The 27,323-nt window shown below is 39.5% G+C and overlaps 1 long non-coding RNA gene across 3 annotated transcripts; it reads right to left on the reverse strand.

Moving 5' to 3' along the window:
* Window positions 1-739: 739 nt before the first annotated feature.
* LOC105940929 (uncharacterized) lies at window positions 740-23,306 on the reverse strand. Of its 3 annotated transcripts, XR_001167591.3 has the most exons (6): window positions 23,066-23,306; window positions 22,574-22,777; window positions 22,265-22,477; window positions 19,423-19,565; window positions 9,284-9,371; window positions 740-1,510 (listed from the first exon to the last, which is right to left on the reverse strand). It is a non-coding gene; the product is annotated as an uncharacterized LOC105940929 (long non-coding RNA). The 3 variants fall into 3 exon arrangements; XR_001167589.3 differs by lacking the exon at window positions 22,265-22,477; XR_001167590.3 differs by lacking the exons at window positions 9,284-9,371; window positions 22,265-22,477.
* Window positions 23,307-27,323: the final 4,017 nt, after the last annotated feature.

Here is a 27,323-nt window from a genome sequence, read left to right on the forward strand (position 1 = left end):
TTTATAGCTTGGATCTTATTACTAGGTTCTCAGCCCCCGTCTTTTAGAGGTACTTGGCTATGGCTGACCTTTCACATCTTTATCATAGTTGCTGCTGGCGTGTGGAATAACCAGGTACTTGCAGTTGTCCCGTGTTTCTGCATTTTTGCTATTCTGACTGGTAGTTCCATTCATTCAGCTCACTTCACCTCTATTTGCAACCATTCGACCACACTACATCCTAATGTCCTTAATGTAGATCCTGGTGAGATGGATCCGTGAGTAGATGTCTCTCTCACTTCTGGCATACAGCTTGATGTCACCCATGTATGAGCTGTTCTTGAGCTAATCTGAAAGCCACATGAAGTTTAGAGATCTGTAGTGATTGACTCTGCAGAAAGCTGGTGATTTCTGCACCTCTGCATCCGCTGACCCGCTCTCTGATTTTATATGACCGACCATGTCGTGGCCGAGTTGCTATTGTTACCAGTACCACCAACAGTTTACTGTGGAATATTTAGTAGCAAGGAATTTCAAAACTGGACTCGTTGCACAGGTGGCATTCTATCACAGTACCACACTGGAATTCACCGAGCTCCTGAGAGCAATCCATTTTTTTCACAAGTGCTTTTAGAAGAATGATTCTGGACACTTGTGACCATTGAAGTGATTGGAACATCTGGGACTACAAGTTTCAGATGAAAATGCAGCTATTTTCCAACCAACCAGACACAGAGGGGGATGACAAGGAGGAAAAGGCTGCAGTGGTAGACTGAAAGCACTTTTATTCAAATCAAATCACTTTTATTGTCACATCACATGTGCAGGTACACTGGTACAGTACATGTGAGTGAAATTCTTGTGTGCATAATGTTGAAGTTCCAGTAGTGAAGGTGAGGTGTCTATGAAGTGTTCAGCAGTCTGATGGCCTGATGGAAAAAGCTGTCTCTCAGTCTGCTGGTGCGGGACCGGATGCTGCAGAACCTCCTTCCTGATGGAAGTAGTCTGAACAGTTTATGGCTGGGGTGATTGGAGTCCTTGATGATCCTCCCCGCTTTCCTCAGGCACCGCTTCCTGTAGATGTCCTGGAGGGAGGGAAGCTCACCTCCAATTATCCGTCCAGAACACTGTACTACTCTCTGGAGAGCTTTGCGGTTGTAGGCGGTGCTGTTGCCATACCAGGTGATGATGCATCCAGTGAGGATGCTCTCAATGGCACAGCGATAGAAGGTCCTGAGGATGCGAGGGCTCATGCCAAATCTTTTCAGTCTCCTGAGAAAGAAGAGGCGCTGTTGTGCCTTCTTTACTGTTTTGTTTATGTGTACTGACCACGTAAGATCCTCAGCCAGATGTACACCAAGGAAGCGGAAGCTGCTCACTCTCTCCACAGCAGCACCGTTGATGGTGATGGGGGTGTGTACTTCTCTGCACCTCCGGAAGTCCACTATCAGTATCCCGGGAGTTGATTTGAGATGTGGTGCTTGTATTTGGAAAGTTTTGCTCCATGCAGGTGATACAAACCATCCTTAAGCTGTGAAAACAGAAAAAAAAAATTCAAAAAATTGCTACAATATTAGTAGTGGCAAAATCTAAAGTTTTGTACATCCTGAGGAAGAAAGAAAGCACTGATGAACTCAGTAATGCAGAAAGACTTGGACATCCATGGAAGACAACAGAGGTGGATGAACGCAGAATCATTTCCAGGGTAAGGACAAACCCCTTTACAACAGTCAACCAAGTGAACAACACTCTCCAGGAAGTAGGCGTATTGAAATGCAAGTCTACCATGAAGAGAAGACTGCATGAAAATAAGTACAGAGTGTCCACTGCAAGGTGCAAGCCACTAATAAGCCTCAAGAATAGAAAGAACAGATTGGACTTTGCTAAAAAACAAACAACAAAATAAAACATCTAAAAAAGACAGCACAGACAGATTAAACCAAGATCAACCGCTACCATAATGATGGCAAGAAAAAAGTATGGAGAAGGCGTATATCAGCTCATGATTCAAAGCATACCACATCATCTGTAAAACACAGTGGAGGAAGTGTAAAGGCTTGGGCATGCAAGGCTAGCAGTGGTACTGGGACACTAGTGTTTTTTGATGATGTGACACAGGACAGAAGCAGCTGATTGAATTGTGAGGTGTTCAGAGAGATACCGTCTGCTCAAATCCAGCTAAATGCAATGAAAATGATTGGCCAACATTTCATAATACAGATGAACAATGACCCAAAACATATAGTCAAAGCAACCCAGGAGTTTTTTAACGCAAAGAAGTGGAATACCCAGAAGAGCATGTGTTGAAGACTAGACTTCAGACAGAAAGACCCACGAACATAAAGCAACTGAAAGGCCTGGTTGAACATTAAAGAGGAAACCCAGCATCTGGTGATGTACATGAGAACAAGACCTCGGGCCTTCATTGCCACCAAAGGGTTTAAACCAAGTATTAGAAATGAACAATCTATTTTCAGTTATTTATTTTGTCCAATTACTTTTGAGCCCCTGAAATGAAGGGATTGTGTTAAAAATGTTTCAGTTCCCCACATTTAATGCAGCCTTTTTTGTTCAACCCACTGAATTAAAGTTGAAAGTCTGCACTTCAACTGTATCTGAGTTGTTTCATTTAAAATTCATTGTGGTAACAAACAGAACCAAAATTTTTTTTTTTTAAAGTTGTCTCTGTTCAAATATTTATATACCTAAAGGTATAACCTACCACATTGTGTCTGCTGTCAGAGTTGTATTCCATCAATGCCATAATCTCCTTGTCGGTGTATGTATGTTATATATACACAAAACTCTAAGTGTTCAGTATGAATATACAAAAACTATTCCTCATCATTTGGAACGTATTTATTCCCGTCAATGCTTCAACGTTTCCTTATCAGCTGTCAGACATCCATAGACAAACAAAACTCGTAACAAATCGTTTTGATCGTTAAATTTGTTTTCTTTTTTTCCTTCTGTCACTTTCAATTTTGAGAAAAAAAGACTACAATTTAATAAATCTTCCTTAGGCTATAGCTGCACTCAGTAGAGTCTCCACTGTCTAAAGAAACTTTTTACTGACTTGACACTTTGAAGGGAGGCGAGTTGATAGAGGATAGGAAAAGCTTGAGGCTGAGGCGCAGACAGACAGTTGATGGACACTTCTTAACCCCTCAGGGACTTGCTGCATTTGTCTACTTGAGCTTGTTGTACAAGTCATTGCTTTTTAATCTTAAAGTCAGAACTAATGTAGTTTCCTTGCAGTTGTTAGAGGAGTCACAAAATATAATACATGTCTTAATTTGTTATGATATTGTAAACATAGTGCTGTGAATTTTTAAAAAAGTGTTTTGGAGTTTTGCTAATGTGGACTCTAAACATGTACATAATGATGAGATTTAAATTCAAAGCTAAATCTCTTATTCAAATACTGTTTATTGGGAGTCAGAGCCTTAAGCTCTACTGTAGAACACCCTTTAGGTGTACTGCTATAGGGGGACTTCCCATGATGCAATGAGAGCTTGTCTTTCACTCTTCTCTTTTGACTACCCATCTATTTGCCACTATTTGCATGTCATTAACCTTTGTTCCTGTCTTTCAACTCTACTCATGGCAGATGGCTCCCCCTACCAAAACCTGGTTGTGCCAGGGGTCTCTTCAAGGGAGTTCTTCCCCCCCACCATTGGAGTCAGATTACTCACAGTGGATCTCATGGCTGGTGTTCATGCTAATATTTGGAAATTGTTTACCTTTACAAGATAAAATGCTTTCAGACAATGAAATGGTGGTATATAAACGAAACTACAGTGAACTGATTACTTAAATTTATTGTGTCTATGAATTTAAAGCTATCTACTATTTAACCACACTGTTATCTTTCTGGATTATTTGTTGGTGCTTTTATGTTTTTGTGTCTGATATATTTGCCTTCATATTTATTTTTCTTAAATGAAATCTGCAGGATTTTAAAAAATGCATGTATCCAGGAATCCATATTGTAAGCAGTGTAATTTATTTTTTACTATTTAACTTTTGTAACTTATGTCTGACATATAAAACTAATTCAATGTTCCATATTAAGCAGCTGTTGCATTTAATAACTTACATGTCCTTTAATCTTTATAAAATGTCCACTTTCTTTTCTCTAATATATTGGTACTGCACAGAAGCTAAAAGAAAAAGAATGTACTGGATTTCTCAATTAGCTTAAACATAGAAATAGTAGACAGCTAAATTGTCCCGAGGTATTTGAGCATTTTCAAGCCAAGAACATCATGACCTTTGCACTGTCAATTAGCAAACATTTAATAAGCCAGGCTGAAAAATCTAGTTTTAGACCACTTAATGTCTACCACTGCCAACTCACTGCGCACATTCTCCCAAAATAGCTCTCATAATACCCTCAGTATGTAATCATCAGTTTTTCAGGAGGAATTCAATATGCTTGTAGAGTTAACCAATCATTTCGAATGTGTTTGGAGAGAATTATAATTCTTATAAGTCACAAATGTGACTTAACTTCATTGGCAAAGAAAATATTTACAGCAGATTGAAGACAAGCCCTGAACAAATGTCAGATTCTGAATATTTTCTTGGCAGTACCCACTGACCCATACAGAAGCCCCTCACACAAAACATTTCCCTGTAATGTAGTGTCCAACCTTTCACATGTGCTGCCTTTGGAGAGTGTCACTGTTAACATGGTGGAATGAACATCAAATTCCTTTTAGGGAATTACAGTCCTATAAGGTCTGTCCTTTTTTTTTAATCACTATCTGAATCATTTTTTTTTAGCATAAGCTCAACAGGAAAAAAACATGGTGAACAAACCAAGCCCAGTTAAGGAAACAGTTCAACAGAGCTCTTAAATCCCTTTCCTGAAAAATGTCTTGGTGCCAAAGTGTAAAAGGCTTTGGCTAATGACTTTAGTAAGAGTGTGAAACACACATCCAACAGAAAAGGGTGGGACTGGCCTAGCATCTGGAGAATATGCCTCGAGATCCAAATTCACCGGTTAAGACCTTCCTTCCTAAAAGACAGCAAATGCCTGCACACTTCTCCTCCGCGTTATCTTCTTGTTGTAAGAGTGGCAAATTGGCACAGCTACTACTAGCAGTAGGTTTGCAAGTTGGCTTAATTAATATGTGGAAATGACTGTGGCTGCTGAAGCAGGATTTATATGAGCAAAAGTCAGCCAATAACCCTTCCATGCTCTGATAGACAGCCAAGAACAAACAGTATGGCTTATAGTCATGTTAAGGAATTTTTCTCTGTGAACATTACAGTAAAGTATGTCCTCTTAGATGACTATATTGGCCTGGCTCATCATTATGGGATTCTTTTATATAAAACATGTTAAAATTAAAACAAGTATGAGACTCCCCTTGTATTCATATACCACGAGACAGTGTGGTGGCAAATGTTAAGCTAATTTTTAGCTCAATCTCCAAGGAAACATAAAACTGTGCTGTTTTCTGCCGCAGACAGAACAGCATTATAGCATTATAATGACAATAACTGAGCTTTGTGTGGATTTTTTATGAATCTATCATCACTCAGCAGAGACCACTGCTTACTGTTGGTTGCTCTTGAACATTCACATGAATATCTTGAGCCTAGACAGATAATGTAAGTGCTTGACAAGGAGAGCAACCAATAATCAAAGTGAAGTTAACTGCAGACTACAGACTGACATTGTTGTAAATATAGCCAATGTGTAGGTGGTCCAAACTGCTTGCAAATGAATAACAAGCACAGACATGACCCAAGAGAATCACAGACAGAGCATGAGGGTACTTCTGCATGAAACATGGCACTGTAACAGCTCACGGGTCTTCCCTCTCTCAGAATGTATTGCAGGGGCATCTATGAACAACATTCTTGTCTGTGAAAGTGAAAAACGGGAAACAAAGCCGATAACAAACAAAGAACTTCATCGGCGGGATCCCCTTGTGGGCAATGGCATCACTCAACCATTTAATTGGATGGGACTGACATTTGCAGAGCAGGGTGTCACAGCATTTGCACGAGTGCAGAGGCCCAACTTGCTGCCATACAGATGCATCACGCTCCAATGATTCAAGAGGCGCCGTTTTCCTCCTCTGAAAAGAAAACTCCGTCACACTCAGCAAAGTCACACTCAGCACAGTCAAATGCATTTGCTCACACATTTCAGTTAATGGGCGACTTGGGGAGACGCCGAGGTGCGGCTGGAATAACATTCAATAAGCATGTTCAACCGGCCTACACATTTCCACCCAAATGTACTAAAAGACATCCATGACTATCAACATCACATAATTTCACAAGGCTCAGTATTCAACTTAAATATATATACTGTATCTGCTGTATCGCGCCAGATTGTATCCAAAAAGAGCATCTTTTGCTAAAACCTGTGTCACCAGAGAAAATGCACAACATCCATTTATGCTGCTTGACAAGTACAACACCTTTTCACTGACAAGAAAAATACTTCAAAAGTTATAGCTGACAGTTTGTGTTTTCAGTCAGCTATAGTGTCATTGCAATTTACTTTGCTAATGTCCGGTATTTAAGCTTAAAATAGCTCTCACTCAGATCATTAAATAAACCCATACAGCGCAGACAGCTTATTATCTTAGTCTAGTACTAATACTTAGCAGTATCTGTTTTTCTATAAAGATTTAGAAATGGGAGAAGCAATAAAACAAAGCTATGAAAATTAGATTTTTAATTTAGTTGGTAGTTAGAAAACATAGCCTCCTGGTGATTCTAATTCCATGTTACCATCTCGAGAGAATCATCATTATCCAGTGGATTACTGTTTTATGTTACTATCATCAACAATCAAGAAAGCAACCAATCAAGTTTAATCCAGGTAACAACTCCCTCATGACTGCTGCTATTCTAATCCCCTCCAGAGAAACGAATTAAAACAAAAAAAACCTCTGAAAGACAGAGAGAGACAAGGAGGCAGCATAACAGAGGCGCAGATAGGAACATTCAAAGAGACACACAGTTAAATACCTAATGACATTTATATGTAGTCTGCAAATATATTATGATCCAGCAATTTCATGTGTAATTTATTGTGAGAAAACATTGTTTCATTGGTGCACTTGAGATATAACCCAAAGGCACGCGATGTGGGGGAAATTTTTAAGCCTTGTCCTCTTCCTCCTCTATGCATTTCGCTCAGTTCTTGGCTCTGTTGTACTTACGCATCGTAACTGCATCATCCACACTGACCCTTATGTTCTCTCACATCTCTTGTTTTAATATACTTTTACTGTTTTCTGGTAAATTAACAGACCAGACACATCTCTGTCTGTGACCCTAAAAAAAAAGAAAAGAAAAATACACAAACAACAAATCTCTGAAATCTCTCATTAATCTGACTAACTGTAACTCACACATTTTTGCAGAGATATCATAGATTTCAGAGGATGAACCCCAGGAAAAATTACACATTACTTATACTTTTTACTTTTCATAAAGCACCATCACCAAGTCACTGTGATTAACTAATAAATAAAACAAGGGAAGTAAAAGCATCCCCATTTCTCAATTCTCAGGGTGAGGAAAGTTCTAGTTTTGCTACCCTGCTTTTTTTTTTTTTTTTTTTTTTTTATTACATCGTAGGGTCCCTGCCAGCAGACGATGACATTTAAACAAACTGTATTTCGATGATAATTTCACTATTTTCAGCAACGGATGAAAACAAGTAATAATAAAATCATGCTTTTTTTTTAAACAACCCTTTGAGCTGGTTCAGTCAAATCCATCACTGATCGTTTGCCACAGCGTGACTTGGCTGTCAGTCAGTGTCACTCCACACTGAACTCTGACTAATGACAAATTGAGAAATGTGACATTTAACAAAACTGGGATGAAAAGAAGAGATAGGGCTAGCGTATGCTGAACGAATCTGAGCCAGCCCAACTTAAAAGTCGAATTAATGGAATGACGAAATCATTTCTAATGATTCAATGTTAGTTCATTTTACCAGCCTGCTCTCTGACAGGACCATAAACAGTATAAAACATGGTAGGACCTTAAGCCTGCATTCTTTTAAATGGCCACCAGGGGACAATCTCTGTGGGGGTGGTGGCAAAAAAAACCCTAAACCTTCCAACAATATAGAAGTCTACAGGAAAACTGCTCTCTGACTTGACCTCTGTAAACACTTTCTTGCCACATTCATGGTCTCCATCACTCATTTTGTGTCATAGTGAATAAAAAGTTAGGCTGTTTCAGAAAAGAAAGATTATGCACAGTATGATCATTGGCTCGGTGCTGGTAAATGACATGTCCTTAGCCAATGAGCATGTGGGTTCACAGTCAGATCCACCCCTTTTTTGTCAGATTGAGTTCAAAACACCAAGGTGGCAACAACAAAAACACTCAACTGGATTCTTCCAAACGTCACGGGAGGCATGTCAATGTTTTCTGCTGTCTATGGATAGGACAGAATTCAGAAGTATCTCATGCTGTTTGACACAGATATTCTGCTTTCTCTCTGTATCTGTGTTGCCTTTATTCCTCTATATCATTAAAGCTGCAAAAGATATTGGTGCTAGTAAGAGTAGTGAGAAAAATAAACAGCTGAAATTTGACAGTTACCATCACATTACTTTGATTTGCTAATGGGAGCTGCTCAGTACTCAGACCTTGTGAATATTGAGGTTGTACAAGGTTTCGTTTTACAACTCAACTTGGTCACATAGAAATAGGTGAAATTACTGTAATCTCTTAGCAGTGCATTGGCCACAAGCAAGTTAATTTGCTGCTTAAAGCAAGCAATAATTAAAAAATAAAAACAATGACAAACAAAAGTGAATAATAACTCTTGGGTTATTTTCATAAAGTTTAAAAATTGTTTTCCACAGACACGGTTTTTGTTGTCAACACATCTAACAGATTTGTCATTTTATTTTTTTTTCATTTAATTTAATTCATTTAAAAGTTCTGTAAGCAGTTTGTTCTTCTTTTACACTGAAGCTAGAAAAGTTAAATTCTTCTAATAATAAACAATTCAATTTAGCCTACTTTCAGTTTTCACACCTCACAGTATAAGAAATATCTAAATTTGGAGAGATTATATATATATATATATATATATATATATATACATACACACACATATACGTGTGTGTGTGTGTGTGTCTTTTCGTGCATCCTTGGGTTGCTTGGCTGTCTCAGGCTGTGCGATTACGTAAAGTCAGCTTTCCAGCTGTAACTGACAATACTTTAAGCTTGAATCTAATAAAGTCAAGCTCACAGGCTCAGTGTGTTTTCTCTAGCATGCAGTGTACCAGTGTGTGTATAATACCTTCTGTACAAGCCCCAAACACTTCTCTTTCCTTTCTCATCCCACATCACCTCGACTTTGACTTCCAAGCTTGGCAAACTTAGTTTATCTACAACATAATGAGATAAGAAGGGTGGTCATAAAGAATAAGGCAATAAAATCCCAATCAATAACCAGAACAAGGCATATGCAGTTTGTTGCAATGCTTAAGTGTAATTGTAATTATAATTTTAAAAAAGCCCAAACATTAATCTTGTGCATACAAAATCCTCCACCAGCTGTAGGTGAGTTAAAAAGTGATTTAGCCGTTTAGTTTATGCTGAAGAGATCTCAAGTTTCAAAAGTCTGAACATGATAACTATTGGCAGAATAAGGACATTTTAGAAAATTAAATACATTCAAAACTAATGTGTAATTCTTTTGCTCGTTGACATATTTCTAACTCTTTTATATATCCTGTATTGCTTGCCTGAACATGACATATAAATGGAAAATTTCTAAATATCTATAAAAAACATCTAAACCATACAGGAAATTATCCTGACATAAAACTGACATGAAATAACATGAAAATGGTCCTTGACTCTGTAACTTTCTGTGGCATAATCATACTTACTTTTAAAGCCTTAAAATTTCAACATTTCCTGACAATGGCTTTACTGAGAACCTAAACCGATAGACAGGCCAGATAAATGCTTGAAGGTCTGAGTTTTGCCTGTATAATCCAGGTGTTTTTTAAAAATTATATATCACTTCCCTTTAAATACAGAAATGCAACAAATACTGTTGCAGCTGTATCCAAACCTAGCCCACCATTGGATATAAACAGAACAAGATCTGATTGTATGTATTACAGTCAAACATATGCCTTCTTTTAAAAAGAAAATATCATAATAGCATGTCCTCCAGGCCACACATCGTAGCAGGTGGAAATAATCCGACTGAGAGACAGGATAGCATCCCCTGAGGTCTCCTGTCAAAGTGATATTCTGTTCATTGCAAGAACTCTGTAAGGCATGACCTGCAGTTGCACTGAATAGGAACAATGTTAGGAAAAGATCAGACTGGTGTTTCGGTAATGTTGCGCACTGTATGTTCACAGTTCAATATAAACAAATCAAACTGAGAAAAAACACATTATCATATGGAAAAAAACAACACTCACACCGTAGCAGACAGAGTGCCTCCAGAAAAAGGCAAATGAATTGTGCAGTTATTGTTACCAAGTGGAAGATATGGGAGTTCCATGATTTATAAATAAAGATGTGTAATTTCTCACTTTCTAAATGGAGGTCTAGAGCAGGGCCAGGAAACGGAATGGATTGAAGGATAGGGAGAGAGAGTCCTACAAACGTTTATCCCTTCGTAAACATGGAGTTTCACTCAGCTCAAACATGTGAAATTGCCTCCCTGGTCAGTCAGATGCACTGATGGAGATAAACCAAAGTGACATAACGGCTACATTTGTGACAGCTCAACAGTCTCCTCCATCTCTTTTCCCATGCTCTCTCTGTCTTTCTTTGGCTTTTCTGTCTCCGTCCTCTCAAGGGCATGTTGCCACTGTGAACAGAGACATATCTTTTGTTATCCCCCCCCCCCCTCCCCCCAACCCCTTTCTTGCCTCTCTCTTTCTCCTCCTTGCTCAACCCATATCTTGTTGTCTCTCCACTGATTATCAATGCAACACCTTTAATAAGATCCATCAGCCCACCACTTTCCCGCCCTCTCACACCCACTTCATTTACACGGGGAGTGAGAATCAAAGACGGCAAGTAATTTGGGATAAAAAGAAGATGGATGTGCCTGTGTGTGAACAACATGCTCAAGAGCCCCACTGCTAGCACAAGATGGAGAGGAGAGCACCTTTGGGTTAGGGACTTGTTAGTGCCTAGTGCTTTCTCCATCTTCATTCAGTAAACACTATCCGAAAGGATGGTGTTGGTACCTCTTCACACTGTGTTATATTTGTTACAATGGTTTTAGTTTTGGAGAATGGCCAATTCCAAAAATGGTGAAGAACTACAAAACTTTTAAGGTGTTTACATGTTATCATCTCCAAATCATGAGCCAGGTGGACAATCGTGACTATCTCTCCCCTCTCAATTGACGGGTTGTCACATGTGTTCCAGCCATTTCTCAGCACAGAGATGATGACAAAAATGACATGCCATGATGGCTCAGTGTCACCGTTTGTATGACTATTTTTAACACAGGATGGCAAGCGGTGGGAAACACTGGAGAGATCTCCTCCTATTGCCATCAGCTTTCAAAAATAATAACAAAAAATATTCCACACTTGCAACTGATCTGTCCTACTGTCACTGTGAACACATCAGTGAAGTGGTATCTGATAAACATACAGTGACACCTATCAAGAAATGTCTGCATATCTGCACTGCTTCTTTAAAAATCAATATGCCTTTGTTCCACAGCTTGCAACGTCCTCACATACACTGTGCGGCACATTCCTGAACAACGTAGGCTCAAAGAGTTGCAGTCATTACAATACCAAATCAAATGGTACCAAAACAGGTGACATGGATATACACTAAGCCGCTGTTACATCATTTTTCAATTTTCAGAGGCTACCACTGACTAATGGCATCATGACTAGATGAGGGAAAGCTCTTTGGTGGCTCATCCATAAGCTCAGGGTCAGTGGTTTCACAACATATGAGCTGCCAACACTGAGAAAAAGAAGCTGAGTAACGCAGCTGACATCAAGGCTGGGAAATACCTAGGTTTTTCTTCTTTACAAGGATTCACTTCAATATATGCACACAGCTAGGCAGCGTGCGGTACAAGCCGAACGTAGAGGAGAATGTACAAATAAATAACATACTACTACAAGAAGATTATCATAAACAGAGCAACTCTGTTTGTTTGGGCTGGTTTGCCATGATGGGTCTCGTGGTGAAAAGTGTATCCCCCACAAGACCCTGTGACATGCACAACTGCTGAAGGGCTGTCCTCAACAATCACATCTCCCCCAAAAGGTCCAGACCAGGAAACTGAATAACACAAAGGGCAACAGCCTAAAATAATTACCAAACCCATAGAGATTTCCCACTTAATACAGAAGCCATGAATGATCATCATCAAGGCTACACATAAGTCAAAAAATACAATACAAAGAGATAAAGCAGAATTTTAGCAAAATCCAAGTCGGCAATTAAAAAGTGTTGTTGGATGCTGTTTACCGCTTTCTTACCGAGTCTCTTCTCATGTAGTCTTTTCTATAATCATGAAACGGTCTTTTCTTTATTAGAAAAATGGTTTTCAAGTCACACAAACACTGGAAATGTAGTCAAAAACTGTTGTTTATCTGCAGCCTCTCGTGGGCCACACTTTCGCCATCATTTCTCTCACACCATCTTCACTGCTCAACTTCCCTCCCAACATACCCATATATCCCACTTCTATAGGCACCCCTCGTGTTTGCCCATGGACACTTATCATCGATGCACACAACATCTTTTCTTCATCCCCATCGATCTTCTTATTGAAACAAGCCTCATTTGCAGTCTCCTTCTTGACATTTTTTTCCCTCTCCTGTCTCATTCTTTTCCAAACTCTGACAGGCTGTGCAGATTTTGGCAGTTTGCTGTTCTTCCCTAATCCTTCGCCAGACTTTCTTCTTTGCAAATATACAGAGATTTCAGAGAAAATGCAGTCAGACATCAGATGGTCACAAAGACTTTCCAGCTTGTGATATACAGTTTTTAAAATAGTAGGGGGGGAAAAAAGAAACACAACAAAAAAGCCAGTCATTTTACTTATGGTGACCAAGCGAATAAAGTGTAACTGTTAGTGTACAGCTGGACTTCCTGATGCTGGAAAAAAAAAGTATTTCATTTCCTAAATTGTGATATGTTGGAGTTTAAGAAAATGGTTCGAACATATTTAACTTTAGCTTACATGGTTAGTGCCTTTGTTTCACTAGAAAACTGAATCACTAGTATGTATTGCATCTGTATTACATCATTATGGTTGAGATCATATGTTACAGAGTACGTTCATCTGACTGCTTAAAATTGCCATTTGTGTTGAACATGAGGAACTCCGTACGCTGGTTTGTGTAGCTATTGTATGATGCATGTTGACAAATATTTCTGATTTTAATTATGTTCCTTTTATGCCTTCAATATTACTTCAAATGAGGCAATGAAAGTGGTATAAATTCTTTAATGGTTCCAGGGTAAGCTGTGCAAAATCTAATAAACATTCTCAAGTGATGTCATGCAAGTCAGTGTTGGCTACACTAAACACTATGCTGCAAACAAAAAAGAAAACATGTATAGAGAAGGACAGAGTACTGGGGGTTGAAAATGCTGACGTCCACCAGTGCTACCCCTCAGCCTCCTCGTACATGCACCTGTGGAATAAATTTGAAAAATGCTGGGTGATTTTCAGGAACTGCGACCCTTGGCCTTAACCTTGCGGTCCACGATTTTTAGTAAACGCACCCATGGTATTAATTTTAAAATCCTACATCGCCTTTTTCTCAGGTTATCTTTGATGTCCATTTCACATCATATCTAAATCAGCAGTATCATGTGTTCTTATCGGTAGTCCCATTGCTTGGCTTGAAGCTGAATTAAAGTTTCTTGGCTCCTGCCCACGTCCTATTACCAACGATTATTTCACCTTCACCTGATGTTTGGTCACCACAGTGCTTCCAGTCTGTATGTAGGTTCAGTCACGCAGGCCAAAATACTAACTGGCAATCCACATTTCCATAGCAACCTCTAGTCACTATAGAAAAATGTGTATTCCCCAACCAATTGGCGAGTGTTTGGAGATTACACAGTCAGTGGAAGTGGAACTTTGAGGGACATGCAGTAGGTAATTGGTCCAGGCTTAAATGGACAGTGACTGTTTGAACATATAGATGCACTACTGACATGTGAACAACACCTCTGAGCAATAGTATAAAAAGCCTGATTTTGATGCAACAGAGTGAAACAGTATAAAAATCTTTGCTAGTTTTTGTGGTTTTTTACCTCTGGGTTTGCGATCTCAACTTTGAGTTTCAACTGTGAGTTGAGAAGCTATACCCACAGTATCTCACCCAAACACTCAGTAAAGCAATGATCTCCCTCGCTACTCCTCGACTTCGCTGTAATCCAGAGAATGCACATTCAGAGGAAACATGTCCAGTAGTCGAGAGATGAAGAGTGTGTGTGAGAGATAGTGAAAGACTCGACTGAGAAAGGAGAGAAGAAAGCGGGCCCTGTATCTCATGCCCTCCAGAGATCAATTGTCCGAACTTCTCGATGAGTGCTCTCCCTTGCCCCTGAAGCAGCCAAATCAATGCCTAGGCATGTGTGTTTGCGAGCCTGTGTGTATGTGCATGCTATTTAGGTGGAGAAAGGTAACGGAAAATGGAATCTGTTTAAATATGAGAAGTAGCAGTATGTATGTTAGGAAGTTCCTCAGATTCGATATTCTTAAATATCACTGAAAAGTCTCCCTACGGTGTTGTTGAATATAAACGTGTCTTAGCAATTGGGACAGCGCTTATTGCTTTGAGTGCTGAATTTCCCACTTTGCATTGCTTTTTAATATGTTACAAAAACACTTTCTTGTGCAATCCCCCTTTTTAGCATCACATCAACAGAGTTTTAACTGACGATGCTCTAGTTAAATAAAATGCTTCTATTTCCAGAACCAAACTCTTACGTTGGAAAAACGAATATCGTCAAGCAGTTGTGCAGAGCCTCAAAGAGCATTAACATTTAAACACATGCATTGCACTGTATTGTTATTGTGAGACGGAAGATTCATTGTCTGTATTGTCCCACTTAATCATTTCACCACACTCTTTAGTGATTCCAGTCTTATGAGTTAGTGCCAACGATGGGACTATTTATTTCTGCATGCTCCCAGTTTGAAAATAAGAAGGAATTACAAATTCCTCAAAAATAGATTTGCCTGCAAAAGAGAGTTTTATGGTCGGTTGATGGATCTGTAAGGGAATGTCATCATTTCGGTAACTATATTTGCAATTTTCTGTGTACTTTCATTTGCCATTGTTTTTACTAGTTGATTAATGCTGGTGGTAAACTTGGGGGGATGCATGTATTACATACACTTTTTTGTGATTTTTACAACTTTTCACTGAAGAAAGCTGGCGACAGAGCAGAGTCTCTCCTTTATTAAGGCCCCTCACACTGGGACTTAGTGGGAGATTTTGGCTTCACGCCTTCCTGCCACGGTTTCAGTAAATCGGCTTTCTGCGGGCATGACAGTCATTAGCCTTGCCCCTGGCAGTAATCCTCTAGTTTCTGTCTCTAATGAAAGTAGAAAGGGTTAGTAACATTCACTCCGTTACTGCTTCTGCTGCTGGGCCCCACAGGGAACCTACAGACTGTCCAAAGCCAAAGCCAGATGCACCTCCTGCTCTACAGGTCAAAACAACACCTAAAAACACCACAAGCTTCAATCACACTTGACTTAAATTTTTAAGACAAGTTCGGCCCAAAAGTACCTATGAGCAGTGTTGGGCACTAACTTGATACTCTATGCGCTCTTGCTTACTTTTGTGTCATGGTCTGTGGGATCTGGAGTGTTGGGGTTTTGGTTATTAAGGGTTTTGAGTTTGTTTTCACTGTTATCCTTATGCTCTTAGTCTTTTTTCTTTTCTTTTGTTAACGCTAGGTTGGGTTTATGATTCATTGTTTAATTTCTTTTTCAGTGTATACATTTCAAGGTCTTAATTCCTGAAACATAAAGTCTTCGTTTCCTGTGTTTCTGTATTCAAGTAATGAGTCTCTGTTTTGGTTCAAGTATATTTTTATTAGTTAAAAGGAGTTTTTGTCATATTCTTATTGTCCCAGACTTGTTCAGTCTTTTTTGAGGCCTGCGTCATTCTCTTGAATTCGTTTTCTTTTCTTTTTTTTACTTTGAAGGTTAAGTTTTCTGTTGTGTCCTCTGAACATTTAGCTTCCCGTCTTTCATTCCCTGATTGCTTGGTTCTCTTATTATTATTTGCCAGAGTGTGTCATCTTCATATGTGCTTCAGGTTTGATATTGTTTAGCTTGTATTTTGGCCTTGCATTAACTAAATCCACAATTGCTTTTTTTATTACGTCTGTCTGCTTTTGGAAGCAATGCATTTGGATCCCAATTCTGCAACCTTAACACTTTTGAGTACAGGAAGTTGTTTTTTTGTCTGTTTTGTTTGTGCTTTTTTACACAGTATACTTCAACAAATACTTAATTATAATATATATCTACTTCTACTGTAACTGCCAACAGAGAAAAGGCACAAGTTGTTAAAAATGAAGAAAGAACCTAAAGTTAGATGAAATAGGTTCACAATTTTTTTTAACTACAATTTGAAGTCAGAGCACTGACCAAGGAAATTAATAAGAGACTATGATCATAGATACTGCTTTAATTTAAGCAACATATCCATCAGATAACATACCCAAGGCTCCATACTGACGGTGTTGATGTGAATTTTAATACATGAGAGAACCCTTTTGGCAGTCTGCAGTGTCTACCAAAGTTCACCAGCTGTTCAGAAAACCTAAGGTGCACTTGGTGACAGAGTGCAAATTGCACACAAGAAGGACCAAGTGTTGGTCAGGGCTGTCATCAGCCAGGCCGTAACTTCTATCACCTGATAAAGCCAAGCACACACAGCTGGTCATGAGAACTTATTATTTTATTTTGTTCAATCAGGCTTTCAGTATGAGAAATGCCAACCTACATGAACAACATTATTAATTATTGCATCTCTAATCTGTTATTAATCAACCAATGTTTAGGAACACCCTGCTTTACGTTTAATATGATTTGCTCTTAAAACACACACAATTCTTTTTAAAATTTGCTGCACAATAAATTTCCCCTATTAAAAAATCCCACCACTGAGTCCATCAGCCTAATCAGTTCTGGTCACTGGGAAGCATCACTCGGTGTCACTCTCATGTTCATGAACTCCTTTTTAGACAGCTTTTAATATGATGCATTGATGTATTTACACAAGCCTCTACACTTAATTTTAATGTGTTTTTATCCAAACTGTGAAGCACTTCCTGTATTTTAAAAGTGTTTTACCAATAAAATTACTATAACAAATCAAATAGGCTATGACATCATATTAACAGAGAACTGGTAGTAAGGGGCAAGAAGTGTACAGGTTGGATCTATACATATGTGCTGCTGACATCAACTTCTGAAACTCTGACGCTGCAATTGAAGTAAAAAAAAATAAATTCAGGTTTTACATTTTTTAACTAATTTTGATGAATAAGAACAAATGTTTGACTTAGTTTTGGGAATTTGTGACAGGAGTGGGATAAAATGTGGTTCTGTCTGTCTGTTTTGTTTAAGCAAAACAGACAGTTTTATTTCCTATTGATTTTTTTTTTTTTTTACTTTTTGCTCATTGGATCACTCAGGTGATATTTTTCCTAAATCAGATATTAGATGTTAAGTTTGACTGAAGTTCCTGATCTGTATGTTTCTATCCACTGCAGCAAAATAACTGGCTGAAGCAAGTGCTTCGAATAAAGTTTTATTATAGTGTATCTTCCACTTCAGTAAGCCCTTTTGTACTTTGTCCTGTTGTACCTGTGAGCTAAGACAGCAAGTGTTCTTGGGGTGAATAGACAGTCGATGGCAGACCTACTGCATTGCACTTATTGTTGTGCTTTAGCAAGAAAAAAAAGGGCCTTTATCCCAAAAAAAAACAAAAAAAAAAAAAAACTATCGAACTCTCATATTTAAAGCCACATTTGCAGGGATTTTAATAGCATCCAGTCAGTGGAAACCATACCGATGTGCCCTCCATCTTCAGGTTTACTCTTCAAGGCATGATGCCACGCTGTTCTGCAGTAAGTCATGTCATCTGCCTGGCCAGCAGGAACCCATATTTAGAAAGTACAAGTTACTGTCATAGAATGAATGCATATTTACTTATTCCTGTCTGTTATAAAAAGACCCAAAAACTTGGTTTTAATGAAAGGGCGCCTTATTTTATGTGATCTTTGACCTGCCCTGCTGTTGAGCATAGGAATTTTGATATATTGAGTGTTGCCACTTTTAATATCATCAGCCACATCTGGCAATGTTTGGCTGACAGATGGCTGTGATATGTGACTCAGTCACACATCTCTCTTTCTGGGCTGTCCAGGAAGGAGACAGCATCAGGAAATGTGAGAGGGAGTGGCTGTGAACTTGTTTGACCTCTGCCAGACAATTTTCAGTCAAAAGCACATCATAAGTAAGCTTCTCCAAAATCAGTCTTTGTCCTCTGGTGGCTCCAGTTAACAGCATATTCACAAATATCAGTTTTAAGTACATTATAATAGCTATTGTGATGCATCAGTAAACGATACGCATAGGTTAACAGAGTTACCTATGGATTTACTCATACTGCGTATGTTTTTAGCCTTTTAGCCTTAACCACCGTATATGCTTTTATTTGCATATATATAAATAAACTGAACATATCTATGCAAATTGATATGGATTTTTAAAATTTGTTTTAATAAACAGAATTTGAAAAAAATTACATGGCAAAACAGGGTTAACATGGTAAGTGTCTCAAAAAGAATAAGATCAGTGAAGTAAAGGCATTAAATGTTTACTTTTAGATCTTTAATTTAATGTGGAAAAAGTGCAAACAAGGTCAAGTGAAAAGATTCTATGCTGACATTTCAAAGTGCAAAAGAATGAAATAGGTGAAAGGACCATTTGACTACCTGTCTGGTATTTGTGTTAATTAATAAAGGGCACGCTTTACAGTGATGCAGCCACATGTATTCCTACCTCCTAGACAGTCCCAGCAACCAGCATTGCCATCTGGGAAGCATCTTTCAATTATGTTTTTTTCTTGGTAAAGCAGTAGGATTGTCTGCCTGTGCTAACTTCAGGGCTAAAGCCAAAAGGTCCTTTGCTCTTCTCCCTCCACCAGGTCCTTAAACAACTTTTTGAGCCTGAAGCCAGTGTTTTAAAAAGACTTTAAGAAGTTTTGGGTGTATGTTCCAAATTAAGCATCTGCAGTTTACTTCCACACCAAAGAAGAGTGCCAAGGCATCGCAGTGCGCACAACTTCCAGCTCTATGGGTAATACCTCTCCTTCTTCCTCTTGAAAGCAGACTGTATTCAGTCTTCAAATAGAAGTCAGGATAGCCATAATCACTGACCTGACACAGGGAGCCATAACAAAGTTCGGATGACATCCTCCAGACTTTAACTGGCATTTGAGGGCCACTCATGGGCTCTAATTGCATCAGGATAACAAGAGGATGGGTTCTTCTTGTTTCTTTTCTGTGCTGTAACCCTTTGTCTGAAAAAAAGGATTAGCAGTAGCAGTGTTAGATTACTGCATATTACCTTCAACTAAAAGAAAAGATATTGCATATTTGGATGTATGTGAGCAACGATCAGCAAGCTTCTCTGAGGCATTGCAAAGGCATAGGTTTCTAGGATCAGGAATAATGTTCTTTCTTGGTGAAGAATCTTACACTGTCCAGGCCGATGCTGCGCACAGATTCCCTTTAATATCTGCCTCTAATAGCTACCTAATAGCTGCCTAGCATCTTTGTGCTGTTAGATCGCTTGACTTAAAGATATTAGCTCAGTTTCAAATCACAGCAGTCTCAGCCACAAGTGTAATAAGAACACACAAAGCCATTCTCCAGTAATATTAATAGCAAGCTCACCACAGTTAATAACATCTTTTCGACAGTAATTTTGTACAGTAATGTATATCAAAATTGATTTTTCCCCCACTCTAGAATACTAAAATACACACAGACACTGAGGAAATGATCAAACTAACATGCACTAACTAGTCACAATGTAATCAGAGTTGTTGTTGTACACTTCTAAAATTGCAATGACACAATAAATGCATGTCATTGTTTCATTGCTAATTTAATGTGTGATTAAACAAAGCCTTCGGCTGCCAAGATGCTTGTCCCATACTTTTTATTCTGCATTGGGAGTTTAAAGACAAAAAGACAATGACTGATACCCATGTGCATTTCCCATTTCCATGCAAGAGTCTTTAGTCCATTTATTTCATTTTTTTGTTCACTGAATTGTTTCTTTGCTTCTTTGTTGTTCTTGGTGTATTTGTTTGCGCTTTGTTTGTTCATCCATTTGTTCTCTGTTTGTCTTATTGTTAATTCATTCATCTGTTTATCTGTTACACATCCTGAGACAACACTGATCAGACTTTAATGAAACTTGAAGAAATGACTGATACATTCAGGCTTTGTGTCTTGGTGGTAGCACACTAACCGCCCCTAATCTCGGCCGGCCTGATTTTACGAGTGGAAATAAGCATAGATTTTTGTTATTTATTGGCCCACTGGGACAGTGTATCATTTGAGAATGGGATGTCTACTGTCGAAATGTTTGTTTGCCATTGCATTTAACTGTCTCCCCTTCCTGATCTATGTTACCAAATTGATTCTTTCTTCTGGTCCTTCATAGTTTTTCTTTCCTCAGCGTTATATCTGAATGGGATGTTAAGAGCGGGGTAATACTTTCTTTTTTCCCTCTGCACTGTCATGTGATTCTCTATCTTTCCCTTTCCCTTCTCCTTTTTATGCTTGATCTCTTTTTATTTTCCTACACAGGCACTGTGAGAGTTAGTTCTTTGAGGTTTATAAGGAGGTCTTTGTTGTACCTGCTGAATACCACAAACTTGACATTACTGAACATTTTGTTGGCAAGAACAGGACATACAGAGCTCCAGGCAACACCACATGTGAACACAGGCGCGCATTCACTGAAATTAGGGAGAAAAGAGCTCCAGAGAGGTGACCGAGGTAAGGACAAAATGTGGCTCTACCAAGTGTTACACATAAAAGTGGGATTCTTGGATAAAAGAACAAACATATCACAGGGGCCACAAGAGCTCACCTCTCACCCTGTGTCCTCCTGACAGCCCAACTCCAACCCACTGCTGACTACTCATAATCAATCATAGGCCCACTATAAATCAATCAATTAAAAACCCACACAAAGCCACAGTAGTGTAATCAATCAATCCAGCCTCTGTGGACGGTTGTTATTGAGAGCCAAGCATTAGATCTATAGTCGCCGGTCTCAAGATGCTGCTGGCCTTAGTGACATTGGCTGAATGTGCATGGAAAGAAATAAAAGTAGGAGTAGAGAGGTGAGACAAAGAGCTTGGGTGTGATCCACTATAGGGTAGAGAAGAGGCTCCCAACACTCCCATGATACATCGCCAGAGCCTGAATATTCATGCCTACGAATCGGGTACCATGGAGGCGCTCAGTTATTCATTATGCTTCTGCAAAAAGAAACACGCCATCATCCCCCTGCGATGGAATATTAATAGTTCCCATTAATAAAATATCCCACTCCCCATCTTAAGTCTTGTCTTCAACTTTCTTGGCCATTGCACATATAAAGGCTTGGGACTTTTGGGATGTGACCATGAAAGTCAGCCAGAGAAGTGTTATTTAGCATATTAGCAAACTTAAAATAATTTAAACGCTACATACTGACCATCTGGCCTAAAATGAGAGAAAGTGTCTTGTTCTCGTTCCACATTTGGACGAACCCTTATATATGAAAATAGAAAGAAAGAGTGTGGGAGGGGATGGCAAGAACAGCTCTATAGCTGTATACTCAAAGGGGATGAATGTTTAATTTAGACCAGCCTGAAAGTATGCTGACATTTCGCCATTGTTAGGAGAGATGAATACATGGGATACTGTCTGCAGGAGAAATGGAAATGTGCATCAAGGTTGTTAAAAATTCAACTGCCCTCCCCACCCAGACATGCAGATCTAGGCTCAGAATACAGTAGGTAACCCGCAATGTTTGCCACTGTAATTCTCCCCTGATTTAGTCTGTGGATGCTATTGTACTCTTCATCTAACTCCACTTGAGTAACACAAACCATGCTTATACAACTCGAATCCCCAGTGCTTTCTTTTACTTGTGAATTGAGCAGAAACGCGTCCATCCTCTAATTTCTTGGACCAACTATTGACATTAACTCACCAATAAATTTCCCTGAGCCATGAGACCCCTGTAGTAATAAGGTGGAGAAAGTAGGACTGCACAGCGTCAAGATCAGCGCCACCACAAGGACTCATGAGGAGTACTTATTAGAAGTCAGTGGGAATAAACAAATAAATGCAGGTGTAGCACAGCAGGCTGGGATTGTTAGCTCTCTGACAACACCGACGAGGCGGGGAGGCGTGAGTGGTCAGCCTGTGGCAAAGCAGTGACACAGAGAAAGAGAGTGTGAGAAAAGAGAAGAAGAGAGAAAGAGTGAGAGAAAAAAAAGCTAGAGAGAAGGTCAAGTACCTGCCACTTCTGTCAGACACTTCTTATAACAGCTGAGCTGTGTCCAGCAGGGTGGCTGGCTGCTTTTGGGGCCTTTCATCTCACAGAGGTGATGGGTGATGAGAGTTTCTCTTCCTCACATTTAAAGTCTGCCACAATACATCCCAGAGACTTGGTAACTTCAGGTCACTGCTGGGTTCCATGGACTTCTGGGAAAACGTCCGTCTAGTGCGGCAAAATGACAAAAGGCTCAGCACATACACACAGAATCTCACATTGGAGTTTCAGTATAAAAATGTATGTTGTGTCGTACTGGTTTTTGCACTGGAGAGAATACAGATAAGGGAGCAGCCAAAAGCAGCTTCTTCTCTGGGGGCATTTAGCTGTTGTTTATGCTATGTCTCTGTTGCAGAGACATTGTAAGTGATTTTAAAAATCTGCTGTGTGTGTGTGTGTATACATGTAACTATGCCTTTGTGCAAGCAGAACTATCACTAGGCTTACAGGCCTTACCTGTAGGCAGGAGGAGCCGCTTGAACGATGGTGTGACCAGTTCAGCGCAGAATCACAGCCCTGGATCGGAGACAGAGACGAGGCAGAGACTGAGGTTTCAGAGTTGAAAGGATTGTCTGGCCCTCAGAAAAACATTCAGACAAAGACACCAGAAAAGAATGAACTCCTGCCTGACCACTGGAGCTGCAGACCAGCAGACTGTGACTGACTGACAGACTGAGCCGAAGATGGCGATGCGGTCACTGCGCCACACCAAGCCAACTGGCTCACTGAAACAGGATCTGTTTTTCCGACCCCACGGGGAAACAGTGAAGAGCTCCCTGCCATCCCTCTATCTATAGCTCTCTCAGGCCTAGCGCAAAGAGGAATTAGAACTGGAGTTTTGTTTTGGTGGCCTGTGTTTTTGTCACATGTCAGCCAACTGAGTTTTAGGGAGAGTTTTTCTCAGAGGTAGTTCCAGATAGTCTCCTCTTTAACCCCCCTTTCTCCACGTTTCCCCCATCCCCAAAACAGAGTGTCAAAGGACATATGGTTTAGCTAGAAGCACCTGGCAGCCCCATCAAACTGGCAGGAAGATTGAAATTGTAGCAATGGGAGCTGGAAGCAAGAAGAAAGCCTACACATATCTCAAAAGAATGGTCTGGAATTCATTACAGTCACTGAGAACATAAGAATGGGAGTGTGATGATGGGATACTGGTGGGAACCAGCTGGGGAAAAAAGGCACATTTGAGTATGGAGAAATTGCAGGACACAGGAAGTAGAAGCTACCTGTTGATGACTTGTTAATTATTTAGACAAATTTTTTAAAAGAAAGTTGCTAACCAAATTTTCCATTTTCACCAGATAAAGTGTTGCAGGACACAGATGTTTAAAATTTTGAAATGCCATGGGCCACATCAAGGACTGCTGTGCCATGTCATTGGACAGTTTCCATGTTGCCATGGTAATATTTTCCACTTGCTTAACAACTCGACAAAAACATAAATAAAAATGCTTAGGGAAGGCTACACGGAAGAAAATACTGTCACTCTGTCATCACACCTCTTGTTTTATCTCCCTATATTCTGCCACAAACACATGAATACACTGCTTTCGTCTGTGTTATATACTGTAGCTGTGTAGCTCCACACATTAAAGTTGCTGTGGTGCAATTAGATTATTTTTTCTTCTGCAGCAGCTCTGTTTGTCTGTGTAACTAAAACACCTGTCTAGCTTTGACAGATCAATACACAATAAGACTTTCGGCATATTTGCTTCATTTATTTTGGTCAATCCCAGTACTCTAAATAGTGAGTAATGGCAATACAGAAAATCAGTGTGCATTTACTAAGTTCAAAGAACATGGCACAGAGTGGCACCCGGAAACTTTTATTTTTTCCTGCAGTGGTTAAAATGAAGAAAATTGATTATCAATATGCATAAGTGTGTATTCTGTACAGCCTCTTCTGCCATGCATCATCAGTGTCATACCCTGCTGTTTAAAATAGATTACTGTGTATACTTGTCTTAAATGATGGATTGTCATGAACTGGATCCATAGTCTCACCAACTATTTTGCAGATGAGAGTGACAGAAGGAGTAGATAAACACAGTAAAACTGACAGAGGAGGCAGTTTGCAAGAGAGCGTTTCTCTGTTTTCACAAGCATCGCAGGGTAGATTACATTGAGGAAACCACGGATGGTGGAAAAAGATGTTGCTCTGCTTCTTCCAGTCTTTGTTCTATTCTTGCAGGATGATAAATGCTGCTTTTCACATGGGATTTCACTGCAAGCTTGTTGTTACAAACACTGACTAGATATAGAAGTAACGACTGGTAAAGGGAGAAAAGAAGGGGTGTTGCTTACTTTTTAGTGGAAGTCAGAAGCACAAATTGTTAAACTGTCATTCTGAGATTCCAAACGGTAGCAATAAAAATGCAGACTATAGGTTTATGCATTTTACATAGTGTGTTTTTTACACTTGTGGTGCTTTTATTGTACCTTCTTTTACTGCACTTTCATACTGAATGCTGTATTTTTATTGTGCACAAAATCTTTGATGACATTTTAAGGAATGTCTACACTGGGAGGGTCGCTATTTTGAAAACTGCTATATAACTCTCAAGTCCTTAAATCAGCTGAAATTAATATTTTCAAGTGTGTTAACACGGCAACAAAAAGGAACAATATCAGCAATAATCTTTCACAAGAACTTATCAATCTATTACTATTAACAGCCAACCGCTCCACTGTTAAATATTTCATTCTGCTGCTACTAGTATAGTGCATTGTTGTATCATATATACACATATTTAGCATATATATGTATATGTACATACATTCATAATATTATTACTCTCGGGTATGCGGCATCTATATATTTATTCCTGCCCTGTCTCCTTTGCTGCTGTAACATTGTGAGTTTCCCATCTCTGGGACTAATAAAGGCTATCTTATCTTATCTTATCTTAGCTGGGAGGGGTAATCAGGCCATTTCCAAATCATTTGTTGGCCATTATTCTACAATGGCAAAGATTATTCACAAGCGGAAAACAGAGCCAGTCTTCCAGTCAAAATAACACTGTCCAATGTTCAGAGAAACTGCAATAAAATAACCCTCAGAGCTCCAAGTCAGACTCTACAAGCCCTGCGTTAACATGCTGAATGATAAAGTTCATGACAATGCATTTAGAAAAAACGTCTGAACAAATATAGCTCGTATAGAATGGTTCCTGACATAGATTTGCAAAGTTGCATCAGAAAAAAAAAAAAGGAGTTCTGGAAGAAATTAAATGGTAAATGGCCTGTATTTGTATAGCGCTTTACTAGTCCCTAAGGACCCCAAAGTGCTTCACACAACCTGTCATCCACCCATTCACACACACTGGTGATGGCAAGCTACATTGTAGCCACAGCCACCCTGGGGCGCACTGACAGAGGCGAGGCTGCCGGACACTGATGCCACCGGGCCCTCTGACCACCACCAGTAGGCAACGGGTGAAGTGTCTTGCCCAAGGACACAACGACCGAGACTGTCTGAGCCGGGACTCGAACGGCAACCTTCCGATTACAAGGCGAACTCCCAACTCTTGAGCCACGATCGCCCCGAGATAAGGCGAAAGTGGAAATGCCGTGCCATAATGTACAGCGCCATGGTTGGGGAAAAAAAAACAAAGAAAGAAGATCAGCACAAACACTTCATACCAAATCTCTCAAGCAGATGGTGAAGGGGTAATGATTTGGGTTTGTTCTGCAGCCATCTTGGATCTGGACACCTTGGACTCACTGAGTTGACCATGAACTCCTTTGTATAAGTATTTCACAGCAATATGAGGTCATGTGTCTGAAACTATCTTAAACTTGGCAAAAACCCAGGTGATGAAACAGGACAAAGATCACAGGCACAGCAGGAAGTCTACAGCAGAATGGCTGAAAAAGAAAAGAATCAAGGTGCTACAATGACCGAGCCAAAGTCCAGACCTCCACATGATTGAAATGCTGTTATGGCACCTCAAGAGAAGTGTGCATAAATGAATGTGTGCATGCCTCACTGAACTGAAGCTATGACGTGAAGAAGAGTGGGCCAAAATAATGTGAGACATTAGACACACAGACACAAAACAAGTACTTAAAGCTACTTCTGTGAAAGGTGGCTCTACAAACTACTGAATCGTGGGATGCACTTAGTAATGACTAGTTATTCTATTATGTCCATAAATGTGAAACCTTAGAATTGACAGAGAGTCTCTTTTCTTTTTACCATGACAGGACATCTTATATACCAAATCAGATTGCTTCTCTTTCTCCCAGATTATGTTTTCACTCTGATCCATGTTCTACTCCCTTTTTATTAGGAAAAGAAAACAAAGAGCACTCTCATCAGGTTTTACATGCACTAAGGTTGGTGAAGGCTCACTTCACCCCACAAACAGTAAACTTAATAGGAAAACCGTCATACAGAATTGTGGCTATCGCCACTCACAGATTGCCTCTGACTCTTTGTTGCTTCCAAGTCCTCAGGGTCACTATGTCCCTGGGCTATGTTTGTGACTGTATTTCTAAACAGAGTGACAAAGGCTGTGAAAGTCTTGAGACCGAAACTTTTAAAAAGGAAAACCCTTGTTGCAGAGTTCTGTTCTTCTCCATCCCTCATTCCGTTTCCACAAAACGCTTCACTTGTCACCACAGACTCCCAAGCTCCTTTAATAAACGCTCCAAACGAAAATGTCTGGCTTTGAGTGGCAGAGTGTGACTGTTTAAAACCACTGGGAATCTA

This window comes from Maylandia zebra, linkage group LG4 (assembly GCF_041146795.1).
Source record: "Maylandia zebra isolate NMK-2024a linkage group LG4, Mzebra_GT3a, whole genome shotgun sequence".
In the NCBI taxonomy this organism is placed as follows: Eukaryota; Metazoa; Chordata; class Actinopteri; order Cichliformes; family Cichlidae; genus Maylandia; species Maylandia zebra.